Source organism: Bemisia tabaci, chromosome 3 (genome assembly GCF_918797505.1).
Source record: "Bemisia tabaci chromosome 3, PGI_BMITA_v3".
Lineage (NCBI taxonomy): Eukaryota > Metazoa > Arthropoda > Insecta > Hemiptera > Aleyrodidae > Bemisia > Bemisia tabaci.
Window position 1 is genome coordinate 35,935,389 of NC_092795.1, and position 25,258 is coordinate 35,960,646.

General features: G+C 40.6%; 2 protein-coding genes across 6 annotated transcripts in view; one reads left to right on the plus strand and one right to left on the minus strand.

The window, feature by feature from the left end:
• MCU (mitochondrial calcium uniporter) overlaps positions 1–25,258 on the minus strand; it is a 389,493-nt gene that overhangs the window by 28,085 nt on the left and 336,150 nt on the right. The window lies entirely within an intron of this gene.
• The window catches only part of jv (javelin), a 76,725-nt gene that overhangs the window by 13,264 nt on the left and 38,203 nt on the right, over positions 1–25,258 (plus strand). Inside the window, exon 1 of one of the 3 annotated variants that reach the window (XM_072298274.1) lies at positions 5,720–6,107. The exons of the other annotated variants lie outside the window; for them this stretch is intronic. The gene's annotated coding sequence lies outside the window, so the exon portion shown is untranslated. Of the gene's footprint in view, positions 1–5,719; positions 6,108–25,258 lie in introns of those variants that run through there. 3 annotated transcript variants of the gene reach the window in all.

A 25,258-nucleotide genomic window follows, 5' to 3' on the forward strand; every position in this document is an offset into this window, starting at 1 on the left:
TCATTCTCGGAAGTTCATCATCGCTCAGTGAAGTTAGATTACCCATACTAACAACACCGCAGAGTGGTGAACGCGGAGGTCTTATGCGAAGAGAATGGCGCTTCACCAGGACGGACTCGAACTCGTCCAGCTTGCGGCGCCCTCTACTGCCGTAAATTCTAACTAGCGCCACACAACATCTCGCCGCGCAGTGAGCAGTTATTCGCAATAACTAAACCTTCAACAGTTAGTTGACAATATTATTGGCGTGTTGCTCGCGGGCATGGCTAATTTAACATATTTTGTGAATAAATACGTGCTCGAATGGCTCGCATTATGATTCTTAAATTTTTTAAATAAGTGTCGTTTTAATGGAATTACTGACGTTTTTTGAGCTGATAATTGGAGTCAAAAATTAAAAGAGAGATGTAGTTCCACACGATCAGGTAAAGTAAAGATTTAAAGAATAATTATATGAATTATATTTAGCAATGTTTGCAGACGATAGGTATCAAAAAACATAAAGGTCACGAGCAAATGACATTAAATACTTCGAACTCAGTGTCGATGAAAAATTTGAGAATCGGGGTGGTCAGTGGTCACACTAGCGTCAAGCGAGATCAATTTCGAGACATATCTGAGGATTTGGCGAGTCAAATTTTAATTTTTTTTTTTTTTTTAATGATAACATATGAACAAGAAACATGCACTATTTTTATTACATTTTTGAAAAAAGTAGGTAATCTTTTTATTTTCATAGTTTCCTTTGGTGCTTTTGCGTTAAAGAACACAAGTGCACGAAACGCTTCCTCCTGGGTGAAAATAATTTCTGATAGTTTTGAAATTAATTCCTTCGTTAACCTTTTGGGTAGCCGCGTTATTGTTCATAGAAAACTTAATTTATTTTAAAGGTCTTCAATTTCTTTAATAATTTATCTTGAGGTAGTTTCGAGGCAATAAATTGGGTTAAAAATTAGAGATTTTTGAAAATTATTTTATTTTTAACGTGCATTCGTCCTCTTTGGGATTTTATGTGAGTGCGCTGACTTGAAAAATACAAAATAAGATGTCTAAAACACAGTAACAATTTAAATGATAAGTTATTAGGTCAGCTACACTGAGCAAAAGTAATGCTTGCAGCAGCGTCCTTTTGATATTATTTATCCACTTTTCAGGCATAGTCTAACAGAGGCAGTTTACCGTATATTATTTGTGCCCTGTGTTGGTGCACAGTATTACGTTACTATACTTCACTTCTATGCATTTTACCTTGAATTTTTTTAACCCTTTCCCCCAACTCATCCTGAAAATCCTTTCACCCCCGAAACTAAACGCATATTAGACATAAGATTATTGAAAGAGTTTTTAGATGCTCCAGGAATTCAAAGCCTGGCGAGCTTCTTAATGACGTTGGACCGTTTCTTAAAGGTCACTTTAACTTCGAGCAACTATTTTAACTACCCGGGGATCAAATCGCATACCCAACAACACGAAAGAGTGTCGAGTGCGGCCGATTATTCGAGACTTCGTAGATTTACCGATGGCTTTACGCTGCTCCGAAAGTTCGCTTCGACTTCGAGCAACTATTATAACTCCCCGGGGATCAAATTGCATACTCAGCTAAATGAAGGAGTTTTGAGCGGATCTACCGATTCCTGGTTCGGCAGTATCTTTTAGAACGCTGCGTAGCGATTACACAAGTGCAGGTTGCTTCGACTTGGACCTAAAGCATACAGTTTTTAGCATCCCCCCTCCCTCAAAGTTCCCGTCGCATACTTAAAGAAATGAAGACAATTTTGGGCAAATTATCATCAAAGATTCACTGAAAAAAAAAAAAAAAAAAAACTCTGGCCGTGGAAGCTGTACTTATGGGCTATACAGACATACCGTCCGCGTTCCGGGCTCAGAAGCAGAAAGTCCCGGGTGTAGTACCCGGAGCAATCGAAGCTACGGCTCCAGCATCCGGAACTTTCGGCCTCTGAACCCGGAACGGATGGTATGTCTATACAGCTCATAACTTTTTTTTTTTTTTTTTTTCAGTGTTATGGGAGAATGAGCGGAGGTTTTGAAAGTTTTATTTACCTCTTCTTTCAATTTTTCTCGCGACTGAAAAATTTTGTTCACATATCAACGGCAGGCCCGCCACAAGGGGGGGGATACTGGGTCCCTGGTACCGGGGCCCGGGCCCTGGAGGGGCCCGTGACGCAGGTGACAAACCACTACGAATTCATATGTAACCCTTGTCTCGTAGGGAAAAGTGAAAAAATTACCCTAAAAATTCCGCAAAAGGTGAATAAAGTTTCAAAAACACGCTAGGGCATTATAAAATTGTGCTTACTTTTTTAGAGATTTTCAAGATTTTGAGTATATGTAGAATGATATTTTTAGTAACTGTGTTTCATTTTCTTCCGTTGTCGGATGCTAAGAGGCTCCTTTCTGGGCATCCTCGACTTCAATGGCTTAACTCCCTTGCCATAGACGTACGAAAGGGGAGTCCAGGGGGGCCCGGCTCCCCATAGAATTGAAAATTATCATCTGCCCCCTCAAAAAAAAAATTTATAGATGTTTTGAATGCAACAATTCGAAAGTTTTTGGTGCCGATGAAAGTAAACAAAAAGGCGTAATTATTCTGCAGAAATTGATGGAAAATCTCCATCATAAGAGCTTCATAATGCGTCCAAATAGATTTAAAATTTCAAAAATTTACCGGGAGAGGCCCCCCGGACCCCCCCCCCCCCCCCCCCTGTGCTAGGGGCCCGGGCCAGAAAATTGGTACCAGGGCCCGAGATGAGATGTGGCGGGCCTGATCAACGGTCGCAATAATTACATCGATTACCCATTTTCAAGGTCCCGATTTGACCGTGTAGAGACATTTAAAAGTTACAACTCGACACATCACTTCATATTATTAGCTATTGTTAAATGGGCGAAGATAGATGCTCAGAGTTGAATCCACGCCGTGCTGCCAGGGTAAGTGAGTGTTCGATAAGAGCTTAAATTGAGCTTCCAAATTTTTTGAGGAAAACAAACGTTTGCACAACAAACAAAAACCACACAACTTAATAAGGGTAACTTGGATGCGCGTTTCCAGTTTTCTAAAACTTAATATTCTGCTTCTTTTTTTCTTTTCTTTTTCCTTGTGTGTGCATCAAAAACACCTGTCTAATTTTGGCAAAATTCACTGACTTTTCATGGACTTCAGACGAAAAAAAAACTTGAGTGCTTTTAGAGCCTTGTCTTTTTGGGTGTATTCCTTAACTTTCCAGGTTTCCCAAAATTCATTGACTTTTCCAGGTTTTACACGACTGTTACCACCTTGTCACAGCATGTGCGTGGTTCTTTAAAACTGTAAAGAAAGAATCAACGGTTTTTCCGCGTACAGTTTTTTGCACTTGATGCTCTCTTCCCCAAGCACACAGTTATGTTCGCGTGATGTTCACAGGATATTCTGGCTCTGCCGCAGAGACAAGGAAAATTTAAGTTAAGTTAAACTAATAATCTTCAAAATTATAATTAAACCTGCTAGTTTAAATTTTAATAAAGAAGTACAAACCTATAATTAAATTTACAATTTAACCCTTTTATCAGGCACTTTATTTATTAAGATTTATGCTAGCCAATTCTAAAATTGCAATTTAGTGTTATTTATTTAACTATTAATAATAATTATGAAAGTTTGAGCTTTTTCGACTAATCACAAAGATATCGGTGTTTTATATTTTATTTTTGGTGTCTGGAGAGGATTAATTGGAACTTCTTTCGGTATAATTATCCGTTCTGAGCTTATGAATGTTGGGTTTTTTTATCAAATGGATACTGGTGTCTTGGCAATAATGGACGATTTTACTTTCGGCACTCCAACGTTCAACTATTGACCTACCTACTAGGTGAATAGTTAACAACGTGTTTAGAATTTCGTGTCGTAGACAAATCAAAATTTGGAGAACTTACGAGTCATTACGTCAGCCGAAGCATATCACTCACCTAGTAAGATGACAGTAGCTCCCATATGGATCGCGTTTAGCAGAAAGGAACCAAGCCACATCGGCTATTGCCAAAAACTGAGCAATTTAACTTTTTAACGAGAGAACGTTCGGGGAATTTGCTACGTACTGTGCAGAAAATTCATTGTAACTTGCACATAAATTCGCGCGTTCTTATGTAAAAAATTAAATTGCTGGATTAAATTTGGCAATAGCTGATGTGGCTTGGTTCCTTTCTGCTTAACGCAGTCCACATAATTCTCCATAAGGAAGTGTTGAATCACCAAAAGTGAGAACTTCCACCTGTCGCAAAGAGGCCAGCAGGCTGATCATTGAAATTGATGGACAAAGCTGTAGCCAAAGAAGACAAAACGAGTATGGATGGATCCTGTTGGCGGAAGCAGGTGGTTGCAATAGACAACGGAGGTACGTAATAGACTAACTAACGGCAACCCACGAGAGACCCTATAGTTAGTCCTCATTTTCACCCTTAGTCTGCAGGAGCCACCCACCTCCACCGATAGAGTCGCTCCATACTCCTTATGTCTTCTTTAAGGATGTCTACTATAACAGGCTGGCCAAAATCAGTACTTTTACAGTACTTTTTCAGTACATTCCCGATAAATTCAGTACTTTTTCAGTGCCTCCAATTGACGAAATTCGAAAAATTTGGAAAAATTTGAATTTCTCGCTCAAATTGCGACAAAAATGAAAAAATATCTGGACCTTCTTCCGGAATTTCCACACTTTTTCATTACTTCCGGACCGCCCTTAAAAAATCAGTACTATTTCCGGACTCTCCGAAAATTCCGGACTTATAGACACCCTGTTTATCTATAGCTTTGCCTATCAGTTTCAACGATCAGCCCACAGTGGAGGGTCTCTCGACTCCGCTCTGTCGGCATCCAATCCAATCTGATACGAACGTTTGACGTCATCTTGGAATTCTTCGTCTTCTTCCGGAATTTCCGCACTTTTTCAGTACTTCCGAATCGCCATTAAAAAATCAGTACTATTTCTTTTAGACGCCCTGTTTATCTATAGCTTTGCCTATCAGTTTCAATAATCAGCCCACAGTGGAGGGTCCCTCGCCTCTGCTCTGTGGGCATCCGATCCAATCTGATACAAACGTTTGACGTCATCTTGGAACCACGGATCCAGGAGGAACAGACCTATCGTTGGATCCAAGTGAGGTCGCGAATGAAAATTCAGTACTTTTTCAGTAGCTCCAATTGACGAACTTCGAAAAATTTAAAAAAATTTCAATTTCTCGCTCAAATTGCGACAAAAATGAACAAAAATCTGGACCTTCTTCCGGAATTTCCGCACTAATTCAGTATCTACTTCCGAATCGCCATTAAAAAATCAGTACTATTTCTTTTGGACACCCTGTGTACGGGTCTATACGGGTTTGTCTATAGCTTTGCCTATCAGTTTCAATAATCAGCCCACAGTGGAGGGTCTCTCGTCTCTGCTCTGTCGGCAATCAAATCTGATTCGAACATTGGAAAAAAAAAACACATTGGATCTAGAGTCCAGACTCTTGTAAACATTGACAAGAAAAAGGACTCTTGATTCAATCAGATTTGAGCTTCATTCAAAAGGAAATCCGCCCAAATTGAGAGGCTTGGTTCTTGATTTAACCTTAGCTCTGATTGAATCAAGAGAATTTTTCTTGTCAATGTTTTCAAGAGTTTGGACTCTAGATCCAATGTGTTTTTTTTTTTTTTTTTCCCAGTGGATCTATTGTTGGATCCGAGTGAGGTGGCGACTCCCCATCCGGCAACGCGTGACCATGGAGCCGGGGGGCCGGGCCAATCGCGTCCAAACAATCGGCGGCGCGCGGGAGTGCTGATTGTGACAGTCGGCACATCGCATCCATTCACATCTACATCCACATTCATATATCCACACACCTCCGGCGCTACCGTCACCTGTGCCTCTGCGCCAGTCACAGTCCAAGTCCCATGCTCCTCTGAGCGCCCCCCGGCCCGATCAAGTCGCGCGCGTCCAAGTGCCAAGTGCAGCGAAACCGCCCCGACGACCCCTCCCCACCCCCGCCACCCGCGACAGTGCACCCGGATAACTCTGGATTAACCTAGGTTAGCGAGCCTCAGATCACCTCGCTGGACGCTGGAAGAGGAGGTAGGCAAAATTCGAGCTTAACTACACTGGATCAAAATAACACATTGGATCTATAGTCCAGACTCTTGAAAACATTGACAAGAAAAAGGACTCTTGATTCAATCAGATTTAAGCTTAAATCAAAAGGAAATCCGCTCAAATTAAGAGGCTTGGTTCTTAATTTAAGCTTGAATCTGATTGAATCAAGAGTCCTTTTTCTTGTCGATGTTTTCAAGAGTCTGGGCTCTAGATCTAATGTGTTTTTTTTCCAGTGTAAACTACATTACTAAGATGAGGGTGCTTTATCCTGTAAGAGGGGGGGGGGGGGGGTTGATGGCGCCATAACTGCATCACCGACTAACCGTTCTGAGAGGGCAAACAATATTATGGCCGAAGTCGAAAATTGCGTACCTCCGATTGCGTCGTTGCACATCTTGGCTTATGCTTCTTTTTTTTTCAAAAAGCGAACCAGTCAAAAAAATGTGTTAATTCTTCTCCAAAGAATTTTTTTTTTCAAGAATACTGATGGTAAATCGTTATTGTGCGAAAATATTTGTAGCATTAATTTTTTTTAAAAAAATGAATGTAATTGAAGATCTTTAAATTTTGCTTGCAATGACCCAGCAAGAAAAGTGCCGCACTTCCGACTCTTCGAAATTTAGAGAAAACGATGATTTTCTTGAAAATTTGTAGGGGCCGTTCCTCCGATTGACCCACAAGGACATTTGGATTTCCGGCTTGGACCTCCTGAGATCTACAATAACTTGAGATTTCGATGTCTCAGAGGCCATGAATGAACTCAGCTCTTGAAATTATTGGGAATGACCGATTATTTCAGAATTTTTGTCCACGGGCAACTTTCGAGATCAGAAAAAAGGTGACTATTCAGAAAAAATGAGGGGCCAAGTCTCCGACTGCAAACAACTTTATGTAAGAGGAAACAATTCTCATTTGTCTTGTAAAACACGCTCCTGTAGTTTAGCGGTTTGACCATTGAACACCCTGTACGTACGTGTACGGAGGAAGCTACCCGTGATCAGGTAAGCACCCGCAACAGAAGTCAGGCCCGTAATAATGTCAATTAATTCATCATCAACTAGGCTCAGGAACTGGCGATTTCCGATAATTTTCTATTATTTTCATCTCCACGTCCTGTACTTCATCATCCCGCGTGACGCCGAGAAAAAACTCATGTTCCGTTGATGGCTAGACATAATGGAACTAATACAAAGATTGGGGCTTATATTCCCGAACTTGAGACTGTGGTATTCATTTTTTCCTCTTTCTGCGTACGAGGAAAGACAAGGTCCAAGAACACTTCTGATCCTTTAATACACGTGTTACACGAATCCTATACACTGCCGTACTGAGGAAAAACGCCGCATTGTGGATCGAGTCAATAGGAGAGGTCGGACAAAATTTGGAAACTGGAAACACTCATAACTCCGTTTATACTAAACTTTGAGGTTCTGCAAGTGGTTCCATTGGTTTCCTCGAAAAATTTTCTTCTAGAAACACTCCTATATATTTAAAATGTAACGAAATAAACATAAAAATTTTCAGTTTTAGTCAACAATTTCATGTCCGACCTCTCATATCTTGACTCGGTCCAATGTGCGTTGTATGAGCCCTCAGGCGTGGCCAAATTTTCTCCGACAAATCACTAATTTTCAGGAAAATTTCTGACTTTTTTTCTGCCCATTTCTCAGATAATTTTGTTGGTAATTTGATGTAAGGTGTCTGAAATTCCAGGAGAAAATATTCACGATTTTCCTCAAAAATAAACATTATATCCGAGGAAATTTGGAAACTCTTGAATGTTCATACGGCGTTCTTCCGTAACACGGCAGTGCAGTGCAAGGATATTCGATTTGTGCCTCACGCAATGCAGCTTCCGGAAGATTATGGGTGGGCCTTTGGACACGACCATCATGATTATTCAGAAAATACTGAGATTAAATCATCCTTCGATCTGGAAAGCGATTCTCCAGAAAAACTGTTACGAAAATGTTTTGGTAAATAGCGAGTGTGTAACAGTGTGTGAACTCATAATAAAATGTTGAAAGCCCATAATTTTGGACTAATATAATTTTCAAACTTACGAATAATGGGTTGAAACCGTGTCTGACGATAAATTAGGAACTCTCCTTACCTGCAACAGAAAGAAAAATAAGTGTTATAAAATAAATTAAGAGTGAAGGGCGAGTCTGGTTCAATCTAATAAAACTAGCACCTAGGAGTAGGGATGATCGCTGAAAATATATAATTTTCATATGGCGCACAGTTTTGGATATCGAGCTATTACTCAGAAGCTATTTAAAGAGAAGTACGCGATCAACAAGTGGACTGCATTTTGCAACGAGGAACTACTATTTCCACCACATTATAGAAACAACATACAGGGTTATTCAAAAGTCACGCACCACTGGCCATAACTTTAGTTCTAATTTCGATATCGATTTGCGGTTTAAGAAGTTTTTCCTCATATCGACTGGGGAAACTTTTTTGGATACTTTCCAGTTGTGATCCTCTCGGGGGAGGGGGGCGGGGGACAACTCAAAAATTTCAAATGGCCAACCTCCCTCATGGCCAGTAGTGGTGCGTGACTTTTGAATAACCCTGTATGTACCATTAATTTCCCTATGCAGATAGGTACTTTTTTAGATGGGTTAGAAATAGTAATTCATTATTGCAAAATGAAGTCCAATTAATTGTTAGGTAGTGACTCAAAGATATTCGGATGCCGTCACTACGCTAAAACATTTTTCGGGGCAAGGTGATTTCGAAACGTTTTCAGAAATTATTCTAAAGTTTTTTCACCCTCTCAGGAAGTTGCAGACTTTCAAGGGATGGAATTTTTAATGTTCGTGGTGTCCTTCTTCTTCCTTCTTTTTTTTCACAAACAGGAAAAGGTCTAGAAAATATTTTAAAAGATAAGAAACTGGTTTTTACTTAGAGAACTTCTTGGCGTTTCAACGCAGTACAGTTTTAGAAAAATTTCCTTGGAAAATTGAGATCAAACTTTGAACGAACTATTATCATTGGACTTGTTCATACATTGGATCGATTCAGCAAGGCGAGAACGATGGAAAAACGAATGAAGAAGGCAGTTAATAAATGAGACAAAAAATACCATCCCGCTTTCCATCTTCCACTTCCGCTTCCGCTTCCATCCTTCTTTCCTTCAATTCAAAATCACAGCCCTTAGATTCAAGATACACTGAAAAAAAAAAAAACACATTGGATCTAGAGTCCAGACTCTTGAAAACATTGACAAGAAAAAATACTCCTGATTCAATCGGATTTTTGCCTGAATCAAAACCAGTGGCGTGGCGTCCATAGGTTCGCAGTGTTCGCCGAACACCCTAAAATATTTTGAAATAATTAATAAATTATGGCTAAGAATGTGGGAAGCAATACAGAATACAGAATAGTAGATTGCAAATAAGTATCGGGCGCTTGGCCTCCGACAGCGGCATGTGGCGCGGCGGAGAGAGAAAATCCTGTGACGCGTGGTCCGTACCGGCTACCGAACCTGGATGATCTGCGTACGGTGAGGAGAGAGAACCTGGGTGCAATGATGAAGGGGCAAAGGGTACACGAGAGAGGAGAGGCATCAAGGCGCGGCGCAGAGCGGAGCATGAGCATTGGGTTCGGAGACGAGTGCGGACCGCGCTCGCGGAGGGAACACAGCAGAGAGAAAAGGGAGGGGAAAAGAACGAGAGAGGAGAGCCGCTCATCAGTCCAGCTGTTTCCTATAGCAGTGGTCCGCAGGGGTTTGCGAACCGCCGAATTTCCTCTATGCCGCGATTCGCCCTCCGCTTCCCCCCTGCGCCTGCGGGCCGCATCTCCCAGTTTCCCAGTCTCCCTCTCCCACCTCTCTCTGCGGGTGCGTGTTGCGAAAATACGTTATCATTTAACAAAATAAATTACAGGAAAACGATCGGTAAAAATAACAAAATTTCAATGACAATTTACCGGCACAATTTTCACCAGAAAGGGTTAAAATCGTGTTTTTGCGGCTTCATTTTATAAAAAGTTTCCGGGGGAGCCCCCCCGAACCCCCCTCTAAGGAAGGGGAGTGAACCTTTCTGACCCCCCCCCCCCTAAAGTTAACACTCCTACCGAACGCCTACCGGATATAGTCACGCCACGCCACTGATCAAAACGAAATCCGCCTAAATTAAGAGGCTTGGTTCTTGATTTAAGCTAGATTCTGATTGAATCAAGAGTACTTTTTCTTGTCGATGTTTTTAAGAGTCTGGGCTCTATATCCAATGTGTTTTTTTCCAGTTTAGCAACTGAATTTAAGAGATAGATCATAGTAGAAGCAGAGAACAATACGTCAGCTTTCATTAACTTTTATCATAAAATATTACCAAAATACTTTGAGGGAGGGGGGGGGAGAGGATAAAAACTGGAAAAAAGCCTTGAATAGAATTTCCTTCGACCTCCGAACAATCACTTATAATCGGGCAACATGAAAATTGCCGAGATTGTCCCAGCTAATCCGCGGAAAACCGCTCACAATTAAGATGCAAATCGGTCGGTCGATGTAAGCCAACAATGCCACATTAACCACAAAGAATACCATAATAACTACATTCAGCGCGGCAATCCTAATAGTCTCAAGCACAAGCTTAAATCACCGCCAACATTTCTTTAACCATCATTGTTATCATTCATGAAGCCAGGCTTGATTTTCTTCGAGTTGTAATATAGAGTAGTCCGTGCAAACCAATAGTCATTAAAGTTTGTTTCACCCAATATTGTGACTTGATAGCGGTTTGGGCTCTGGATATATATGAGTCACATACATTTACTCCGATACGGGTAAAAGTTAGGATGGGTGAAAGAGTCTTCCACAAACTGTGGAAAGTAATGATTGCAAAACCACGGTGCCGGTAATAAATATGCAGATAGTTTCAGAAGTACAGGTTAATACTTGGCACGTTACGCTGGAAGCACGTTGGAAAATTGATTTCAGAAGCGTGCTTCTTGTGCCCTTGCACTGGAGAACTAATATCTCATCTAAGCTTTTCTTAGGACAGCCGCCTCGGAGTTGAGATAGAAAAATATCATCATTAAATGAAAAAAAAAACCCTAACGAAACTAAACGGGAAATTCTTTACAAAGTACGTACGATACGGAGTCCTGAAATCATTCAATTTGTTGGGAAAATGACTATCATACAGAAATTTCAAGTTATATAGTAGTCTTACGTCTCTTCGAAAAAATAAAATAGAGGAGATACGCGGTTTCGCACGGTGCGGCGTGGCGTGCTTTGCAATATATCGATTGTTGTGCCATTTTAACCTATGGTAAAGAATCGATTATAAAGATGTTCGCTGCGAACACCCTGTTTATCGATCCTTTTCCACAGGTTTAAATGACATAACAATCGATATATCGCAAAGCTTGCCACGCAACTGGAGTTTCGCATTAGCCATCAATGTAACGCCGCAGATTTCTCAAATTCTACAGAGCTTTCATAAATTTGGTTAAAGTGGTTTGGTTGCCTTCGGCTGAAGTACACCAGATTTCATGAATTATTTCAGATTTAATTCATCAAACTTCTCGTAGTCTATTGCGAGTACGAAACGAAGGAAGTGCGCTGGATCCTTTTAAATTACCTACTTTTCAACGCAATTTTTAGCCCATTCGATTGCCAAATTGTGCGGGATTTGTATATTTTCCACTAAGAATGAATGAGTAGAAAGGGATTTTAGGAACATGTGACAACTTTTGGACGGTTCGTCTCCGTTCTCCCGCAGTTTCTGCTCAGAATCGCATAATTAGGCTAGGTTCGACAAACAGAAGCGTGCTCTGTAAGCGAGCAGTGTAAGCATTTAAAAACATTCTTGAATAGAGATGGGTTTAGCAGGCGACGCATAGAACTCATGAAGTCATACGCAAAAACATTATTATACGAGTGGCTGTTATGAATCGAAGGCAAAAAAAAGAGAGGGAGGCTTAGTGACCTCCTCCCGCTCTCTTCGTCTTCCAGTTCGGCTTTCAGCTCTGCACTTGAAGACACTCATTACCTCATCAGTAGGCTACATTCCTACTTGCATAATGGGCTCATAGAAATTCAATGGGCTGCTCCAACTTCTTCCTCTCGCATCGTGCCCCAACCCCTGTACCATCGTAGTTTCGGAATTTTCCGGGTCTGTTGCCAGTGGCGATTTGATACTTGGCAACACAGTTTTTCCTCGGTTTAAATCCCATTAAAATTAGCGATTTTAGGTGCGACGAGCTGCCTTACCAAGAATCGATTGTTTTGCATGCATTTAAATGGAGGAAAAACAGCGTTGCCAAATTTCAAGAATCGCCAATGTTGTGACGAGCGGAGGAAGGACCAAAGTTTCCAAAGTCTAGGATTCCGGGCAAAGAAACGGATGTGGCAGAGGCTACTTCAAAAGGCTGGCACTTTTGTATAGACCGTATTCGATAACGAACGGTTTGATGTATCGTTCGGTTCAAAACAATAGAACATGACCTCAAACCAAACTGTAAGGATTTAAGTTGGAAAAGCTGAAAATGAGAAATTTCCTGAAAATTTCACTTTGCATTGACATTTGGTACTCAAAAGAATAAAAAATCTGTTACAAAAGACCCGTTCTCTCATTTTTCTGAATTTACTTTTGAAGCTATGTTTATGTTTTGAACCAATCGATATCGATACAATCTCACCCGTTTGATGTATCGAATACGATCTATTATACACAGTTCTCTTTTTCGCCTAAGTAAGACTGATGAGAGTTGAATTAGAGTTTTTGAAACTGATTCTTGCTTGACGACCCTACTGCACTCCTCGCCACGTCCAGGATTTCCATAATTTCGTCATCTTCAAATTCCGTGAATTTCCCTGACTGATAAGAGTGCTTTTCTCCGATTCCAAAATTGTCTAATGGCCTGACTCTCCCTGACCTTCGAAAAAAGTTTCCAACCCCCCCCCCCCCCCCAAAGAAAAAAAACCAGACGCTGACTTATGTCAAACTTTGAACAAAATGTCCTTGTTAATAGAGATCAAATAAATTATGAGAAATTCAGCGTTCAGCGGCTAGTTAGAAGATTACAAGCCTTAAAAATGACCAAGAAGGGTAAAAAGTTAGAAACCAGTGATATGTTTTAGTGACTCTTAGATATGTTATATGTATATTCCCTGACTTTTCCCGTTGTTGGCGACGTTCTTGACTTCCCCAGTTTTCCAGACCGCGCCGGCAACCCTGCAAGTCGCGTCACTCATCAATCATCAATATGCTTAAAATGGTGTTGATCCCGTCGAGTAACTTTTGCGCTGAAGAAAACTTCGTATGAGAGACACATAATACAAGAAATCCCTCTTCCCCATTTCTCCTCGTTGGTTTAGCTCGATGTGGATTCGCACTACACTATAAAACAGTGGCGTGGCGTGCTTTGCGATACATCGATTGTTATGTCATTTAAAACTATGGAAAAGGATCGATAAACAGGGTGTCCGCAGCGAACACCTTGATAATCGATTCTTTACGATAGGTTTAAATAGCATTACAATCGATACATCGCAATTTACGCTACACCACTGCTATAAAATCAGTGCATGATGCGTCTCTGAGGTATCGCACCAATACAAGAGGGTTGTAAATCCAACACTCCTTTTCCCTTTTCCTCATGTCAGCGGAATTTCCATGCGCAGGTTAAAAGCGAACAGAACAGAGAAGTTCTTTGATCAATTACGCGGCAAATCCGTCACAGTTGATTATACAGATAGACTGAAGTTTTCTCGAAACGTTTTGTTCTTATTGCTTCGCCTCTGTTGGTGATCGAAAGATGTTAAAACAAAATTAATAAATAAAAAAATACACAAACAATTTTGTGCGCAAATAGGGACGCTCTTTATGTTCTGCATTTAACATAGAAAAATAGAGAGCGGTTTAGACTTTGTGCTTAAATTAAATTGTTGATGGTCATTCCTGATTAATTGTTGCTAGAGCCAAATGTATTAGGATTAAACCCTACTCGAAAAAATACTATACCCTCAATTGATTGGGAATGGTCATTTCCATCCGATAAATTTTGACTGGACCCTAAACAATAGGGTACAGCCACTTAAAAATGGACCGCGTTAAGCAGAAAGGAACCAAGCTACACCAGCTATTGCCAAAATTATTTGGGCAGTCGAATTTTTACATAAAAACAGTCATGCGAATTTTTGGGAAAATTTCAGTGCATGAATTTTCGGAATAGGTATAGCAATTGTAAAAATTTTAAGTGGCCAGTTAAATTTGGCAATATCTGATGCGGCTTGGTTCCTTTCGGCTGAACGCGATCCGATGCAGCTCCAGTAAACTTCCGCATGGAAATTACAACATTACAGCGAGCTCGAAAACGAGAAGAAAAAAATCGGCGGACTGCAAAACCCGAAAACCTCCGGATTACCCTGAAACTCGCATTATAAATCTCCGGTGGGAGGCAGGCTTGCCGTTCCGTGCGAGATGCAACGTGAACCCGGCGCGTTTTACCACCCGACGCTGAAACCCTGGTGGAGGTCGGCAGTATATTTCGCGAACGCACTCCGATGCTAGCTGGCGCACCGAAACAATTAACCTACATAAATTAACGATCGCTCTTGCCGATGATCAGGAATTTCCCGCGTGTTTCCATGCGATCGGCGGTCATTAACGTGCAATGTTGGCAACGCTCCTGACGCCGGGCCTTGCCGCAGTGGAGCGCTTTAAAGCTCCGCACGCTCCTCAATGAGAGTGCGCAAACGTAAACCAATTAAAATGACACGTCGGAACATCGCGGTTATTAATTTCCGTTTTTTGCTGATTCCTCCTCGACAATTAGCGCTGGTTAGCCAGTCGACATGTTATGGCCCGGCGGCGCGACGGTTTCCTCGACGGACGATCCAGCGGGCCGATTATTGAAATTGATAGACAAAGCGATAGACAAAGAAGACATGTGGAGAACGGAACGATCCTATTGGTTTAAGTGGGTGTTTAAGACCCAAGTAAGGGTAGACCCCCTAAGTAAGACCCCCATTAAGTAAGGGTTGTGGGAGCCACAACCCTTCAGGAAGTTGGCGCTTATATATTTAATTAAACATCATATTTAAAAATCCCTATTGCCATCCTTTCACTAGGCAGTACACTATCGACGGTAAAACTACCGGACCACGTATCTCGTTTGCGATGTTTTAAAAAACTCCGCTCCCAATTTTTTTCTTCTGAGGAAGAACAATTCAATATCATTCCTTGTAGTTTTTACAAAGTTACCTTCGCACATAGAAGAAAAATCACGGGAGTTTACAAGAACTGACGTTAAGATGTTTTCCATTTAAAACGAAAATCAAGATACGTGGTATATGGTAGGTAATATTACCTTCGATGTGTAATAATGTTGATACTTTGGTTAAAACGATATTTTGACTGTTCTTATGCGCATTCGCAGTGCCAAAATGCCAAAAAAGACTTCACGCGCCAGCAATAAATAATGTAATTTCTGATTTTACTCCTTCTGTCGTATATCCTATCTTTTTATTGCTTTTCCTTTCGCTCATAATTGGCCGAGTTTCAGCTGCTTACTTTGCATGACGCGACGCGTTGGCGGGAAAGAGTTTCTTATCGACCTCCATCGCACAGTTTATGCACATCACGGCTGCGTTGCCAAACCTCCACCCGAAATTTTAGTTCAACTTTAGAAGAGATACAAGTTTTAATCTGTCGTGTTCGGGGCTAAAAAATGTCGGATCATAATGAAGCCTTACACTCCCGGAAAGATTTTTGAAATTGATGGACAAAGCGCTAGACGAAAAAGACAGAGAAAATATAGCGATCCTATTGGTGAAAGCGGCTGGTTACAAAGAACATGCAAACATTGGGGAAAAAAAACACATTGGATCTGGAGTCCAGACTCTAAAAAACATCGACAAGAAAAAGGACTCTTGATTCAATCAGATTTAAGCTTAAATCAAGAACCAAGCCTCTTAATTTGAGCGGATTTCCTTTTAATTTAAGCTTAAATCTGATTGAATCAAGAGTCCTTTTTCTTGTCAATGTTTTCAAAGGTCTGGACTCTAGATCCAATGTGTTTTTTTTTTTTTTTTTTTTTTTTTTTTCTCCCAGTGTGCAAAAGGTTAGTAATGGACTGAATAACTAACTAACCAACTGACTATCTGATTGACTGACTAACGGAGAGCAACCCTAAAGTTAATCTATTATTTCCCCCTTGGTCTATTGGAGCCGCTTCTTCTAACCAATAGGATCGCTCCATTTTCGCTTTGTTTCCTCTACCTATCAAATTCCATTATCGGAACGGCTTCATTGACTAAAACACTCACAACTTAATACACTGGGGTATTGTGGGGTGTATTTTTGGTTGAAACCTCAAATTCTTAATTTTTGACCCAACTTTCGAAAATCTCTCTCCTGAAAATTTTGGTAGGTGCGGTCCATTTTTCCTCAGACGTTCACACTAAAAATAGTGATTCAAACGTGTGATGCAGGGAATTATTTGAGCATCTTCCTTTTCTCTTTGAAGTTTTTAAAGCAAGAATCGCCGTCAAAGAAGATAACTACTGAAACAATGCATGAACAACGGTTCATATTTTAATACCAGCGTAAGAAAATTTACGAGTTTACAGTGAAAATTTACTCATGCATTTGCATGATGAATCGCTCAAAACGTGTGCTTGCACCGTGTAGTCACCTCACCAATTAATATTTTGAAAATATTAAGTAGATTTAGTTTATCTTTCATTTTGTTTTAAATTTTTTGGTCTAAAAGATTTTTATGGGGAACAAAGTGAATAAAATTAATGTTAAGATCTGAGTTCAATTCTATCTTTGATATTGCTGAGGTGAATTTTTTTCGACGCTTTAAAATTAGAAATATTTTCTTATCGTAAATTCATTAGCTATTATGTTTCTCACATTCAATCATGCTCATATTCTAATTTGCCCCTTACGATACAATGATGAATAAAATAATGCAAATTAAGCTTGATAGTCTAATGAATGGGGGTCGGCATCTTACGACTCATTGGCCGGCTCAAAACATCCATTGTTCAACTATGAACGGACGCTACGTTGCCCAATTTAGCATACAATTCGCAATTAGACTTAAGCCTGAGGTAAGAATACTAAAAAATCTAGAGACATGAATACAAAGAAAATCATTTGATGCTACAATTATTGATATACAAGGCTAAAGCTATGGGTCTGCGGCCAGACAAAGCCCAAAAACCTCTCGCCACTGATTAGGAGAAATTTTGACGAATTGTTTAAGTCAATTCTCCCATAAAGTATGAAGCCCTCAATAATTCTGAATTATTGGGGTGTCAATTTTCAAAATGCCCTGAGACATTAAAGCTGTTGGGCATTTGAGTGGTGTAGTTATGAACTCGAGCGATCTTTTGCAAACCTCAATGTCGCTTTCAAATTTGTTTCTACAGGGAGAATCGAATATAAGTTACTGGAAGTTTCGCTGCGATGGCCATTAAAAACACGAAGATTACCCAAAAGTCGCTCGTCTTTCGGACATCACCCTAAACTGAGATGCGTGATACAACCATTTTAACCCCTAAGCCGCTCAAATTGCATCCATCGAGTTGAAGGCGAACTTGATTTCTAAATCCAGCCCAGTTATGTAGACGTGACCGTGAATGCGGCAACAATTCTGATTTTAGCAACTTGCAATTTGATGAAAACGCTCCTAAGTAAAAGAAGCACGTAGATTAAAAGGGTTGTGGGTGAATAACCATGAGTTAAAAAAACTTGCACCTGCTAAGCCAACCAATAAGTTAATTTTCACTTTTTTGCCATTCAGGTGTCCACTTGGATGATTTTTACACTTGGGAGGCCGCCAAAATGCCCTTATGGTAAATGGAGGAGCAAGTCCCGAAGTGCAAATCGGGAAAGTTTGAAATTCACTCCAAGCTTCAGAAAATGGAGCCTTTAATAGCTTCCCCACTTTAAAAAAGTGTACCGCCCCAATCTCAAGATGACCGCAGTTATGTGTCCTATAGTAGTTTTCGATAGAAATACGAGACGTGACAAAGCTAAAAAAATGTGCGCATTTTTAACGTAGATTGTGAAGTTCAGTGACATTTCTGATGTGATTTCTCAGTACAGGATGTCTAGTTTTTTCCATTTAGGGAAATCCTGATTTCATAATTTTTCCAAACCTTGATAATTTGCGGAGAAAAATTGAAATTTCTGCATAAGCGTATGCGAAAACATAGAAAAATCCGATCGGACGACCGACTTTTCTCAAATCCTGTTTTTTCGACCGATTTTTCTACAAATCCTGATGAAATCGGGATTAAATCATGATTGACCTCAAATCCTGATGAAATCGGGATTAAATCCTGATTGACCTCAAATCCTGATAGAATCGGGAAAATCCTGATACTAGACACACTGTAGTAGGTCATATCCTCTTGACGTTCTGGCAAAAGTTTGCGATAGGCCCATTTCAATTTAATGGAGGAGAAGCTGAGATGGTGTGTGGAAGGTTAAGGCTGCTCGTAACAAAGTAGGTATATCATAAAAGCTCGTGCTTGGAGCGTGGCTCGGAGCCGGATCGCGATGCTTTCCAGAATTTTGACGGATCGTCACGTCTTGCATCTGAGTCAAGGGCGAGATGCGGGGGCGGAGCGGGGTGAGGCGGAGGCACCTCGGAGGCATCTTGGTCGGTAATTGATCGAAGCTCTGTGATTACGCTCATCGTTGTGCGTTGATCGTTGATTTACGAGGCGCAGGAAACGCCGACCTCCTTACCTCGCCGCCAAGTTGAAAACCAGGATCCTCTGGAGTGCCTATACATAGCCAGAGTATGGACAGGAGTGCAACTCCGAAAATCCATCAGGCCTTCATCGATGCCTCCGCCAATTGAGTTGGGGCCCAAAAAGGAAGTCAACCTATGAATTCAAATTATCTAGAACGATTTAGTATCGCAAATTTTACAACCCTTCATTTGTAAAGCACGTAGTTGACTTAGTGTATGCATGAATTTACTCGTTTTTGCGGAAAAACGCTCTTTATGAACATTTTTGGCCATCTTAGCTTGATATTGGAATCTGAAGGTTAGCAGTGACATTTTTCTGTCAGAAGCTGCCCTTTTTAGCCCTAAGCCCTCAATGAAACAACCTATCTATACTTTCGCTATTCAGGTTCTCTGGGACCTTCCAACGTAAAGTCAAGCTACGATGAGACGAATCTTCTGATTTCTGACTTCCGTCTCTTAAAAATATCTCCATGAAAAATGCGAAAGTCTTTACATCAGCATTAAATTAAAAGGGGTGAAAGTGCTACTGCACTGACAATGAGAAGGGGAAAAATGTATCACATGGGCCGAACTTTTGACAGATATTGAAAATCGATCGAACAAGTCGGTTTGGCAAGCAGGAAAACGCGCATGCAATTTTTCCTTATCCATTTATTTCTTTTGTTTTCAAGTTTCTCCGTCCACAGCATAGATACTTTTAAGTAATTATGCAACAATTTGCTTCGGTTTTTTGTTGGGAATATAAAACAAAAAAATTAGGAGAGCGATTTTGAAACACAGTGATCGGAATCCTTTATTTATTAGTTTCATAATCAATTTATCGGTCTTGGCTTGAAATAGACGAGATATAAGCTTATGTTCAGATGGAATAGAATCAAATATTTACACCCACTTGTGCACGATGCAATATTTGTTCGACAGTGCAAAGCTCTTCAAGTGAAAGCGGCAACAAAGTAAGCTCAACTTATGGACTCAAACAAGTGCATAGTCGCACCGCAATCGCTTCCACCCACCTCTGGCCCTCTTTCCCCTCTCCACACTTGAATGCGTACTATATACTCTTAGCGCCTCATGGCGACCAAAAAGACTGCCGCCAAAATCGGTCGAGATATAGAACCAAGTTTGGAGTGCGTTGCGTCAAAGATTGAATATAAACGACTCATCGATGCAACCATGATGACGACGGGGCTTACAGGAATTAACGGTTGTAACGCCTCGATTTAAAGCGTTAAACAGCTTTTCAACTTCAAGAAAGATAGAAAAAAATACGAGTACTTATGAGGGGCTGCATACTTCATGCGAAAAATCTAGACAAAGGAATACATTTTCACGTCTGATTACTTTCTTTAATTCAAAATTTGGTAACGTCCAAGTGGTAGCACGGCGTAATTCGAAATCAAGTAGTCATGACTTGGGGTCGAACTATAAGAGGATGGCACATCAAGCGCCAAGGTACCAGAGACAAGACCCTCCACTCGTACCTCGGTTACGGTGGAAGCATTTCGACGGTGAAACTACCAAACCACGTATCTCGTTTGCGGTGTTTAAAAATCTACGCTCACATTTTATTTTTTTGAAGTAGACCAAATCAATATCGTTCCTTGAAATTTTCACGGAATTTTCTCCGCACAAAGAGGAAAAATCACAGAAATTTTCAAGACTGGATGTTAAGTAGTTTTTCATTTAAAAAATAAAGTATGACAGGAAGTCTGCGACGTCGCAAACCGAGATACGTGGTTTGGTAGTTTCACCGTCGATTTACTTTCGGGACTTCAACATTAAACTGTTGATTACCTACATGGTTAATGTTCAACAACGTGTTGGCAATTTCGTTTTGCGAAAAAGCCGAAGTTGGGAAACTTGTTTGGCTCATGACGTCACCGGAAGCTCATCATCTACCCGATAGGTAGGTCAACAGCCGAAAAAAGAGTGATGACTGTTGCTCCCTTATAATTGTCCATAAGGAACTGTTGAATCCCCGAAATGAAAAGCTTCCACCTATCGCGAAGAGGCCAGTGGAGGGTCTCTTGTCTCTGCAAGGTACCGACTTCCACAGCGTCGAACGAAAAAAAGGGAAATTTAAAGTTGTTTATCGGATCAAAAACTGGCAATGATGATCGAGAATGACTTAACGATCCTCTTTTCCGGCTTAAAGCTTTGTTAAATTGACACTTATCGGGCTAATTGCTGGAAGTTGAACTGCGATGCAATGGCGATTGCGAAACCAGTTGTATCACCTGTGAGTGGGACTGACTTGCATTTTTGGGAGTGGGCAAATGGCGCACAGAGGGTCAAGTCAATAGGAGAGATCGGACAAAATTTGGAAACTTTTAACACCTATAGCTTCGCTTGTACAAAACTTTGAGTTTCTAAACGTGGTTCCATTGGTTTCCTCGTGAAATTGTCGTGCAGGAGCACCCCTTAAAATTTAAAATGTGACGAGATAAACATAAAAATTTGCAGTTATTGTCGAAAATTGCACGTCCGACCTCTCTGATAGACTCGATCCACTGTGCGACGCGAGGACTTTTCAAATCGAGTCCTCATCAATCATCCTCTCCAAAAAATTGACTCGAATCATCGGGAATGATAGGTTAAGACAGGTAGATAGGTATAGCGCTATTTTTACGGTTGTAATTGAATCGGTCATTCTCAAAACGACCTCAGTGCCAAAAACGGAAATGCAAAAATACCCAGCAAACCCCGTTTCCAATGACGCGTTCTGAATCTTGGAGCGCTGAAATATTAAAGCGATGCAGTAATTAAACACGTATTCACATAGCGCTATTTTTACGGTTGTAATTGAATAGGTCACTCTTAAAAAGACCTAAGTGCCAAAAACGGAAATGCGAAAATACCCAGCAAATCCCGTATCCAATGACGCGTTCTGAATCTGGGGGCGCTGAAATATTAAAGCGATGAAGTAATTAAACACGTAATCACTTAGCATAAGGTTTAAAATGGGTTGTTACGTTATGGGTTTACTATGGGTTAATACAGTTTATACTATATTGGTCGTATTTTCATTTCTGGCACTTAGGTCTTTTTGAGAATGGTTGATTCAATTTTCGGATAAGGTAGTTGATAGAGACACCGGAAGGGGAGTGGTGCGCGGTCTGGATGAATAGAATGGAATTGGATATGTCAAAGATATCAAGGGTTGAACATTTTAACCATCTGAGTCGCGCAATTTTGGAAGATTAAGAGAATTGATTTTGATATTCGAAGGGTAAAAATTAATGAAATTCATTGCTTTTTAGTTTGTTTGCCACAGTCTAAGAATTTTCATGAGAAAAATAGTTTTGTGTGAACATTCAGGTTCATCGAGACGTTTTGTAGGTGCACTCAATTTCTATCATAATTGAATCGGAACGCGCGGAAACCGCTATCGAAAGCAATAGATATAAATGATAAATGAAAATGCGTTCCTCTTTCAAATTCCTTGCTTCGGTCCCTTCATCCGAGCAGTATTTGCCAAGAAAATGTCTTATTAATTTCAAATTAAGTAAGTCTTGCGAGGGATCACCCTGGCATCAATTCGGGCACTACCAGCGCTTCACACAGGAATTATTTATTTGCGTTTTATTCGGACGAAACGGTTCCTCCTGTGACTAAATTTTGGTTTATAGAAATTCTGACCCCTTGTTAAGCCAAAATAACTTCTCGAAGAAAACAGCAGAGCTTTTCATCTGAAAACATTCCGTAGGATCATTGCGAAAGTTGTGGTCTGAACTTTGAAATTGGCAAGTTGGCTTTGCGACAGTTGGTTTCACATCAGAAGAAAATCTTGCGGGTTAGTTTCTCTTTTAATTCCTTTCGGATGAAACTTAATTCTTACATTAGGACGGGGACCAAATTGACTTGCTGCGTCTAAGCTGGAGAATCCGGAATGGACCGTATCGACGGCGCGGCGTAAGTCCGTAATCACATATCTCGTTTGCGCTGTCTGAAAATCTCCACCTCCATGTTATTTTTTTAAAGGAGAACAAATTGACACCATTCTCTGAAGTTTATGCAGAATTTTCTTCACACACTGGAAACAAAAACACATTGGATCTAGAGTCCAGACTCTTAAAAACATCGACAAGAAAAAGTACTCTTGATTCAATCAGAATCAAGCTTAAATCAAGGACCAAGCCTCTTAATTTAAGCGGATTTCGTTTTGATTCGAGCAAAAATCCGATTGAATCAAGAGTATTTTTTCGTGTCAATGTTTTCAAGAGTCTGGACTCTAGATCCAATGTGTTTTTTTTTCCAGTGCACAGAAAAAAAAAAAGCACGGCAGTTTTACAAAATTGCCGTTTAGTAGTTTTCCGTTAAAAAAAATAAAGTATGACAGAAAGTCTGCGACGTCACAAACCGAGTTATAAGATTGCCGACTTACACCGTCGATATGTCCCCTTAAACAACTTTATTTCCATCCTCTGAAAGAGGCTTTGATGATAACAACTGGCGAATTCCCCGTAAATACTAGCTCTCTGAAATTCGGGCCTAGTCCAAGTACGTTTGGTTTATAAGCTAGCGTGGCTTGGACCTTCACAGTGTCTGAGCGCGGTTAACACGCGAGCTCCACACTATGAACGCTCACCCCTACTGCCGTGCTAAGGAAAAACGCCGTATGAACATTCGAGGGTTGCCGAATTTCCTTCGATAGAATGTTTATTTTTGAGAAAAGTTAAGAATATTTTCCCTTGAAATTTTCGGATAATAAAGATCAAATTGCGTACACAATTTTCCGAAAATTTGGAGTAAAAAGATTCACACAAACTTTCTTGAAAATTAATATTTTACCTAAATAGATTTGGCAACGCCTGAAGGTTCATACGTCGTTTTTCCTGAGCACGGCAGCCTAGTTGCCAATGTCTGCTCCTGATCTGGACCCATCGGTCGAGGTGGACACACGTTGTGGATCTGGAGCTGGACAGCATTGACGGGACGCCGCACCGTACCGCGTTTCCGGTCGAGGCCTTAGTTCCGGTTTCGTTCTCCGGTTCCGGCTCGCCTCTTCCCAGTTATTCGCCCGCCACCCCCCCCCCCCCTTCAACACATACACGGCACGTATACAAACAAAACAGACACACACGCGATCAGCCGAATTCGAGGGGAAAAGAACGAAGGCTCCTCTGCGTCGGAAAATGGGCTAATTTTAATTCCAATTCTGCAACAGTTGGTGTTAAGAAGTAAGATAGCGAGGTGTCTGTTGGAAGTACTTCCGGGCACTTTTGAGGTCAAATTTTCGATTTATGTTTAATAAATTGGAGAAAAAATGTAAAAAAAACTACGCCAAAAACTTTTCAACTGCAACGAGTAAAGATTTTTGAAAATTGGAGGCTGCCAGCCAGCAAGATCCATTGAAGTCTGAATTGGAAGAAAGGTTGCCGCGGTAATTACTTGAAAAGATTCCTCCTAGGAGGAGATGAAGGAGACGCCAAGTGAAAAGGTGGCGACAGTAGGTTTAAAGGAAATGAGGGAGTACCAACTGCTTGAGGGCTTTATGTGGATAGGAGACTTGGGTGCTGAGTGTCGCAGAGCGCCAAGAGCGCTATGAAAGCGGCTTTTAGGTATGTACGTAGGTTCCACGACATAACTTGAGTATTACTGGATGATCACGTGACTCGTTTGCAGTGTTTAAATATCTTCGCTCTCATTTCATTTTTTTGAAAGAGAACATATCAGCATCATCTCTTGAAGTTGTCAGTTTTCTTCGCTTACAGAAAAAAAAATCACGGAAGTTTTCAAGAATTGACGGTGGTTAGTTTTTCATTTAAAAAATAGAGTAAGCCGGAAAGTCTGCAACGTAGCAAACCGTAAAACGTGGTCTGGTAGTCTCACCGGCGATATGTTGATAGTTACTCGATTTCGTTAATTTGTAAAGGGTTATTATTTTATCGATTTTTATAAGTTAATTTTTAAACAAACATGGATTTCTGGCGCTGTATTTCATAACATCAGAGTGAGTCTGAACTTTGAGAGAACCGATTTTCCTGGGCATTATGTTGATTTGAGTAAGCCTTACCTGCTTGAGCACATACCAAAATCTCCGTACTTCCGGTTGAAGCTGCTGCAATCCTTTCATTCAATCGACACCGTTACTACTACTTACACTTGCACACTGCATGTTGCTATAGAACAATTGGAGTGACCGTTAAATTGAATCTGTACAAGCAGGGGCAACATTGGAACTTTTTGGTGAGCTTTGAGCTGCATAAAAATACTGCTGGACTGATACTCATCATGTAACATTCATCGATTCAGCATCTAAACAATGAGATCAAACGGCAACATTGTTTCACAACCATGACAACAGGCGATGGTAATGAATGAGAAAAAAGGGGAGCGCTATTCCGATTGATAACGTGAACTTGGCCATGAGCTACGATACATTTACAGCATAGGCTACA